This window comes from Chinchilla lanigera, unplaced genomic scaffold (genome assembly GCF_000276665.1).
Source record: "Chinchilla lanigera isolate Chin_1 unplaced genomic scaffold, ChiLan1.0 scaffold00001, whole genome shotgun sequence".
In the NCBI taxonomy this organism is placed as follows: Eukaryota; Metazoa; Chordata; class Mammalia; order Rodentia; family Chinchillidae; genus Chinchilla; species Chinchilla lanigera.
This window is the reverse complement of record NW_004955402.1, coordinates 24,870,438-24,879,915: the sequence shown is the minus strand read 5'-3', so window position 1 is coordinate 24,879,915 and position 9,478 is coordinate 24,870,438. Positions and strand designations below refer to the sequence as shown.

At 36.3% G+C, this 9,478-nt stretch overlaps 1 pseudogene; it reads left to right on the top strand.

The window, feature by feature from the left end:
* Positions 1-7,274: 7,274 nt before the first annotated feature.
* On the top strand, positions 7,275-9,179 carry LOC102026377 (annotated as a pseudogene).
* The last annotated feature ends 299 nt before the right edge of the window (positions 9,180-9,478 follow it).

Below are 9,478 nucleotides of genomic sequence, written 5' to 3'. Positions count from 1 at the left end.
TATTTATCTCTTCAACATAAAAGTAAATACATTTAAAAAAAGTATTTCATCTGTCAGCACCATACTCACTTCAAGGACAGAATTTACTATCATGATGATTAGTTATTTCAAATGTAAAACAACTGTGCAATAGTGAAGCCTCAGCTAAGATGGAGTAAACACTTTCCCTTATTCAAGAAACTATTCCTTTATTGAAGAAATTATTCATTGTATGTTACAATCCTATTTCAACATTTATTGTTTCACTAGTAATAATTCACTTACTACTTTACTAAAACTTTCAGTCAATTTGATGGATTCATTCATTGAAATATTTATTCTATTTCCTAAGGTATAAGATAAATTTACACACAGAGATGTGAAATGTTGTCTAATGGCACACAATGAGTCAACAGATGACACAGATTCACAAATTATATTCAAAGAAAATAATAAAAGGTAGAACACAGGAAAGAAGGGAGAAAGGAAGTACAGCAAGGAAGAAGAGAGGGAGGGTGGGAAGAAGGAAGAAAGAAAGGAGGAAGGGGAAAAAAAAGAAGGAAAGATAGATGGGTTTGACATTACCCTGTCTGGGGTATGGGAAATATCCTCTATGTCCCATGTTGTTAAAAGTAGACTTATCCTCTTCATACATAATATTTCCAAGCACATGCTTATGGACTTAATATTTATATTCTGTTAACTCACTATTGGGCTATATTTGGAGATGCTGTCTCTGAGGAAGTAATTAAGATTAAATGAGGGCATAAGGATGAGCCCTGATACAATAGAATTAGTGTTCTTGTAAGCAGAAATTCCAGAGAGCTCTTTTTCTCTTCGAAGGCACCAAATAAAGGCTATATACTATATGAGGACAAATTGAAGAGGTGGCTATCCACAAGCCATTAAGCAATCCCTCACCAGAATTGAATCAGATGGAACCTTGACCTTGGACTTCCAGTATCCAGAACTGTGACAAAATTATCTATTGTGTAAGTCACTTTATTAGATGGCTTTCCTGTTGCTGGACACAATACCCAATACCTATAAATTAAACAAGGAGAGGTTTAATTTGGCTTACATTTTAAAAGAATTTAGTCTGTGGTTAGCTGGCTTCAGAGTAGGAAAACCAAGATGAAAGTTTGTTGCAGAGGAAACCTTCTTAGTTCCTGGTTCCTGAAGGAGAACAAGGAGCCAGATAGGAATGGGCCAGATAGAGTCCCCAAGGTCATGTCCTCATGACCCACCCAGAAGTTGCTCCACTAATCCTCTGGGAGGCTCCCAAGTGAATCAAGTTAACATAATCAAGTTTAACTGTTATAATCATCTAGAATATATAATGAATTAGTTATGTCATCCAAGCACATTAATGCACATATGTAATAAAAGTGTTATACAGCTAATAGTCTTTCCTGGTTTTGAGGAAAACACTATTACTTGTTTGTACTTAAATTTATCTTGCACCTTAGGAAGTTGAACAAATACTTCCATGGATGAATCCATGAAATCGACTAGAAATCTTAGGAAAATAGTAAATGTACTATTACTAGTGAAACAATAGCTGTTGAAATAGGAATGTAAATCAGTCAATTGCTCTCATGTCAGCTCTCAACTGGCTGTGGATTTGGGGCTGCTTTTTGGCTTTCTATATCCTCAGTGGTGAGAAAGTGGTGCTTATATCACCTTGAGCTGACACACAGGATCAAGCAAGAGTCATGAGCCAAGGTCTTCTGATCCCTATGCCACAGAAAGAAAATTTGATATGAAGTCAGAGAATCTTGCTAATTAGGACCCCACCTGTCACCACATGGGCATTGTGGAGGCCATTACCATGCTTTGCAGTTCAGACATACAGGGAGACAGTTTGCTCAGAGCACAGCACAACAGGCTACAATCTTGAGTCTAAAGTCACAAATGTCACCTCGGCACCATTCAATGAACTGATACTTACAAAGACTGCCTACATTATTTTGCATTTTGTGACTGTACTATACTTGAATTTTTAAGTAGTCTGGTGTTTCTTTTCTTATGGCTGTCAAGGGAGAAAACCACAGCCACTCAAATTCTTTTTTGGCTCCTGAAAGGTACAATAAAGATACTGTGAGTTCTTTCACTGGAATACACGTTCAGCTCCCCGGTCCATGCAAAACAAATACGATGTTAATCTGCCAAAGCCAGGGGGCTTCTGAGAGAGGAGAATGTCTAATGGTGAAAGCCCAATTATTTCACTTGTATCTGTGCACCCTGAGGCAGAGTGAATAGGGTCATTGGGAGCTCCTCTGGAGAGTCCTCAGGGAACAGACTATTGATATAACTGGAGTGAATGAGGACTCCAATCCTCTAAACTGATGATGCTTTATGTGATTTAAGAGAACAGAGGCATAAGCCTCATGATCTGGTTCTCTTGAACACCAATTTTGTGGGGAACGCAGGAAAAGAACAGAGCAGACATAATAATGTAATAAGTTGTTTCCTTTTGTCCCTCTTGTTGGCTCAAAGCAGGACAGGCTGTTTTGTCTAAGAGCATTTGCAGACACCAAAAAGCTTTGTGGTTACTTATTCAGAATTGTACCAAAAACACATCTAATTTTCTCTTACCATATAACCCTGTTAAAATAAGGAAAACTAACAACACATACTTCCAGATAAAGGTCATAAGATCACACTTGGGGGGTAGGCATTGGCATGGTCTAAGAGTCATATTCTCATGGAATATGAATATGACTCTCATGGAGTCAGCCCAGAAATCTACCTGACAAAACTTTCTTTGACAGGGAAGATCCACACAAGGAAGATCCAGAAGATCCCGGCTCTGGGTGCATGTGTCATTTCACACAAACCATAAGTAAAGGATATGTCATGGCTTTTACTCCATGAAATATGGTTGCTCTTGCTTTATAACATTTACAGACCTGTCACAGACTTTTCTCACACTGTTATGAAGCCTCTGCTTTGTGTGCCTATAACCTAAATTTATACACTCTATATTCCTCTACTTTGTTAAAGCTCTATGGATGAAGAGAAAGACTGGCTGATCTAGAAGCTGGTGCTGGCTGAATGTTTTAATTGGAAGTAATCATTCCATTCCTGCTGATTCTGGAAAAATCTCAGAATGCATTATTTTCAGTTGGAGGAAAAGAGAAATATAACAGTGAGATAATAAATGATACTTGTCTGTCTTCTGTGGTGTACACTGTACCTAAGCATGCTTGGCATTATCTTTAATATTCTTATGGGGCACCATTCTTGAATCACTCAATCTTTGGCTCAACTCTTTACTTCTCAGTGCCTTCCTCTGACCATAGAATATAACTGGTAAGGACGGACATCTTGTACTACCTCTGAGCAGTATCTCAGAGACTGTTTTCACCACCTCAGAGTAGACTTGCAAGTTCCTTAGCCTACATGAGGCTCAGGCTGCACTGAGCCTCCTGCAAGAGTCCCTAAAGAAAAAGGAGATGGGAGAGGAATAACCTTATTCGCATGTTACTTTCTAGGTTTTAACTTACATAGCATAATGAAAACATTTGAAGAAGTATGTGTCTTTTATGAAAAACATTATCATTTCTTGAGCTTCAACATTGTCACTGAGATGGAAAATTCCATTAGGCAATCAGACAAATGGAATTTAGAATTTTAACTGTTTATTTTCTCTTCCATACTAAGAAAATAGAAAGTGATATTTAAACCTTTCAGCAGCCATCCATCAACTGGTTAGGCCAATTACAGAGGAGCTTTCACACCATTATCCCATCTCCTTCCATATAAACTCAAGTGTCTCAAGTAGTTTAATGATAGTGTCCGACCAAAGGTTCAGAGGCAAGTCCATCTACACTGTGCAATTTGGAAAACGATCTATAGTTTGTATCTGTGATCGTCTGAGGTTAAGAGGGTGATGAGGAACATTTAAATGGTTTCTGGTCAAGGAAATAGGACTTAAAATAAGTATAGACTTCAAAATAAGTGGGGAAGAGGTAATTTACAATTAAAGTTATTTTTATTAGAATTTCTTCAGAACAAAAATTATGTTTCCATATTTTAACCTATTAAAGCATCTAATATTCCTTTTTAAGTTCCTGTAAACCATAAGTCTAGACTTCCAGCTCCAGCTATTATTGTGGAACTTCTCTTCAGGATTCATTTAAGTAAATAATTAACTATTTTTAAACACACAAATATAATATTCATATCAGAAATGACATCCACAAAACTCTGGATAATCTCATAATTAAGATTTTACTCCTATGTTATTTTCTATTCTGATAATCTTCTAAGTATTTATTTATGTAACATGGGAAAATGCAATTGAAAGATGATATAACTTTAAAAAGTCTCACCTTCAGTGTTCTTGGCAGCTTGGCCAATTTTTATTCCTCAAAGAAGCAAAACTGTTTCTTACCTTATGGATTTTATATTTTACTTTCCCTGTCTAGAATTCTCCTTCCCTGTGTCCATAGTTATGATCTTGATTCTCGGCCCATACTTATTCTTTTAGGATAAGCATCACAGATCAAGAAACCTAATTGTCCTTCTTATTGTGTCTTTTTAAATGCATTGTCCAGTTTTAATTTACGTATAGCTATTTATTCCATATGTTAATAATAGGATTTTGTTTTTAAAATGGTACCAGACTTTAAAAAGACTCTCACTAGACTCTTGGCCATTCATTATGTAAAACATAAACATCTTAGGCTTTGTACTGAATATATTTCCCCATCAAAAATAACTCAATCCACAGTGGTCATTTCTACTGAGATTCAGTTACTCATTTTCCATAGTATGCCTTCCATCTGCATGTGCTGGAGTTGCTGCATTGCTGCATACGGGAGAAATTTTCCTGTGGGGAAATTCTCCAGTACTGGCAAGCTTCAAAAGAAAGCCATGTTTGTGGGATAGTATGCACTGTGTCATAATTCCCTCTTCAGGCTGGCTCTAATAAACTCATTACATTAAGATCAAAATGACTGACCAGCTGTTCCCCTTCCCTGAAGTATCTGCATTTTAAAAGGTGAGGAAAAAGCCTGAAACCGAAAGGCAAAGCTTCTATTTGCTGAAATTCTGACATGGAAAAAACAGCCAGTGAAATATGGAAAAAAATGCAAAGACATAAGAAAGGGCCATATTATCACTACTGGAATCATTTCACATACAGAACTGGCAAGCTAGACCACTAAACCCACTTTCTAAAATTCCAAAAACGTTTATATGACCCTCTGGGGAAACAATCCATCCCTAAATTCTGCTTTGATTTTCTGATTTTCTGGTCTTAAAATCACTAAAATTATAGGACTCACTATAGAGACTTGAGTGTCGAGGCTTTATTTGGAACCCCTTTGGTCATTAGGTCATTTTATTGGGCACAGGCTAACTCCCCACATGGGTCACAGCTGGGCTAGAAGACTTAATTATCCTCAAAATTTATTCAGAAAACCACAATCCTGTCACTACACTACCTGTGTTCCTGCTTGGCAGTAATACTGGAATTTCAAAAGGACATAGAGAATCTCACCTTCAGTAGGGTGAAATACATCCCTTTGTTAATTTAATGAATGAATAAAGCTTAGAAATTTAAGATGAAATCTACTGTATCACTCATTCATATTCAACAAACCTTTCTCAAATGCTTAGTTTGTGCCAGAAAATATTATAAAAATATGAATGAATAATAGTTATCAAGCAAGACCAGATTTCTACTTCCATAAATATTATATTTTAATGATATAAAGACTAAACCAGAAAAAAAAGAAAATATCAGTTTAATTGCTATGAAAAAAAATTAAGCACTCCAATGGAATAGAGCATAACACCACCATAAGAGACAATGTCAGATTGCTTGGTCTGGGATAGACATCTAAGATGGGAACATTTAAGTGGTGATCCTAGGTCACCAGTATAATTATTTGGAATGTATTGTCTCTAGAAAAAAATCTATGAGATGAAACAAGTTTGGCTTAAAGATTTTTAAAAAGACTAGGAATCTGAATTTCCCCTTTTATTTCACATTAATAGGGGCTGGGGATTTAGCTCAGCGGCAAAAGCGCCTGCCTGGCAAGCGCAAGGTCGTGAGTTCGGTTCCTGGTACCGGAGAAAAACCAAAACCAAAAAAAAAATAAAATAAAAACATTAATAATATGTTTCTCTCCTATGATAGGGCTGTGTCAGTGGGCCTAGGGAAAAGTCAGGACATTCACCATCATTGAATGATTATAAGGCTATACCCACATTTACATGTGCCATCAATGTAGACCATACTGGAGTGGGAATTCAAAACACTACCTAGTAGTTAGCAAGGAGGATTCTTCTCCTCTCCTTCTGGTGTCAATGCAGGCTTAGTAGGAAATCTGGACTTTTCAACCTAAGAGTAAGAAAGTAATATCACACTTCCTCTAATGGAGTAGTGTGAAAGAAAGTCAGATAAAACACAAATGCTAAATAATGAGGTTAAATTGACGCATAAAATGATACAAAAAAAGTTTGGTTTTATTTTTAAAAATCATCAGTCATTTCAAAAATAAAAATTTCACTGAAAAAAGTAGAACAAACGTACTTGTATGATCTCAAAATACTTTTTAAAGTCATTAAAATTTTTCATTCATAAGCAATTACAAATAAACTTGAAATAAAAAGTATAAATATCTCAATAAAAACAAAGCTGTAGACAAAATAAGAGCTAAAAAGAACCCAATGGAAAATTTAGAACGGAAAAACAGAAAAAGCTCTATGAATGGATTCAACAATAGAATAATGAACAAAGTAGAGAACAGAATACAAATTATGTAGTTTGAACTGAATGAAGATGAACTAAAAAGAAATAAATAAATGAATAAATAAATAAATAAGATTAGGCAGAGACTCCAAGACTGATGGGACTACAATAAAATATGTAACATTCAGTGGTTCTGGTAGTGCAATAGATATAAGGCAGGGCTATAAAGATATTTGAGGAAATAACGGCTGAGAATTTCACAAATTTCACAAATCTTGGTTAAGAAACATTAACTTACAGCTTCAATAAACTGAATGAAACCTACATGGGACAATCACAAAAATTCACACCAAGGCTTCATAAAACTATTTCGTCTTTTCTTGCCTGGCCTCATAAATCCGTCCCCCACCCCTCTGCCTATCCCTCTGCCCATCCCTGCCTCTACCAAGTCTTGACCCGCAAAACTACAGGCTGAAGGCCAGGCTTCGCCAGAGCCTGGCCAGGAAACAGAGTGCTGGCGCGGGCAGCTGCTGCGGCTGCGCACTCGGTTTTTCAAACCGGAAGAGCCTGAAAAGGAAGTGAAACTAACATGGCGGTGCGGGAGGTTTTTCTCTCGGCTGACGTGTTCCTAGTTTGTCTCAGTCATGCCCTCACCACAGAAAAGGAGGAGGTACTTGGGCTCTGTGTAGGATCACTGAATGAGGACACAAGTAGTAAGTCCAAATTTGTATATACTGGAACTGAAATGTGTGAAATTACTAAAGACGTTGCTACTGTCAGAACCGTTCACATTAATTCTGTCATCATCTTGCGACGTTCTGATAAGAGGAAGGAAAGCGTAGAAATTTCTCCAGAGCAACTCTGTTGGGCGGCAACAGAGGCAGAGAGGTTGGCCAAAGTAACAGGCTGCCCCATGAGAATTGTGGGTTGGTATCATTCTCATCCTCATATAACCGTTTGGCCTTCACATATTGATCGCACAAAAGCCACATACCAGATGACGGATCAAGGATTTGTAGGACTTATTTTTTCCTGTTTCATCGAGGATAAAAACACAAAGACTGGCCAGATACTCTATACTTGTTTCCAATCTGTACAGGCCCAAGGAAAGTCAGACTATGAGAGAATCCAAATCCCAATTCATATTGTACCTTGTATCTCCATTGGGAAAACGTGCTTTGAATCAACACTAGAGCTGCCCAAGATCCTGTTCCAGGAGGAATGGGATACCTATAAGAGGGTCCACAACCTTAAACATCTGGACTCAGTAACCAGGATCCATAATGGCTCAGTGTTTACCAAGAATCTGTGCTGTCAGATGTTGGCTGTCAGCAGGCCTCTCCTACAGTGGTTGGAAAACAGAATGGAGCAAAATCAACAACTTCTGCTGGAACTGAAACAAGAAAAGGAAGATCTTCTGCAAGAGTTCTCTAAATTTTAGTAATCTGTAGGAAAATGGATGCACCTTGAACTGTCATGTTAAGTGCAGTGAATCAGACACAGAAGGTTAAATATGGCATGATTTCTCTTATATGAGAAACACAAAATATAAATACGTAAAGAGCAAAATAACTTGTACAGAAATTTTTATAACAGCATTTATAAAGCTTCATTTTATAACAGCTTCAAAGGGGACTGGATGGGATATGATATATGTAAAACTGTATAAGGATGACACAAGGCATTCTTTGTATTAATGGAGCAGTTTCATATATATGTGGTGTTGAGTACATGTATCCACACTTTTGCTACAATTGTGTAATCTATACACATATAAATGTATGCATGCTAAATCTGGAGATGCTGAAAAATATAATCTGTTTAACAGTATTAGACTATTGTCACTATCTTGGTTTTAAAGTTGTACTGCACTGTGGAAGATCTTACTAATGGAGGAAAATAGGAAAAAGGTTACACAAGAGGCTACTAATTTTACAACTTCTGCATTTATAATTATTGCAAAATAAAAATGTGTAAGTTTTAAATAAATTCATGCCAAAATATGACATATCATAAACTTTTTAAAGTTAAGAAGAATAGAAAAAAATCCCTTAAGCTAGGTAAAGGAACATGACATATTACCTACAGGAGAAAGCTATTCATATGACAGTGCAATTTTCATCAGAAACCACAGAGACCAAAAGAACTAGTACATGTTTTAGGTAACAAAGAACTGTCAACCCAGAATCCTATACACATTGAAATGTCATCCAGGAATTCAGGAAAATTCAAGTCATTCTCAAATGAAAAAATAAATAAAAGAACCGATTTTAAGGAAACCTACCCTTAAAAAAAAAGGGGGGGGGACAATAAAAAGGTGAATGAACCCTTAAGAATGAAGAGCTCTCTGAGAAAAATTGCAATAGATTTTCTGCTCTTGATTATTCCAAGGTTTGATGGTAAAAGTAACAACTATAGTATTGTGTAGTGTAATTCTAAATGTATGCAGAGGAAGTATTTAAAATTATAAGCATGAGGCCATAGAGGTTTTGTATATGTCATCTACCTTTATAAAATGATAACATTGGAAAAGCAATAAAAGTTCCTAGTTTCTATTTTTATGTAATGTCAGTTATTTTTCATCTATTATCTATGCTTTGGTGTCATACCCAAGACCAGGGCCATGAACACTTTTATAAAAAGAAGTAAAAATCATCAGTAATGATAATCATGTAGGAAAATATATTACTGCATGAATATAATTGTTCACCTTTTCACTCCTAACAAAAGACAAAGGCAAATATAAATTTTTAAGGAAAACACAAGTCATTTTACATTTCTCTTCAACCTGAA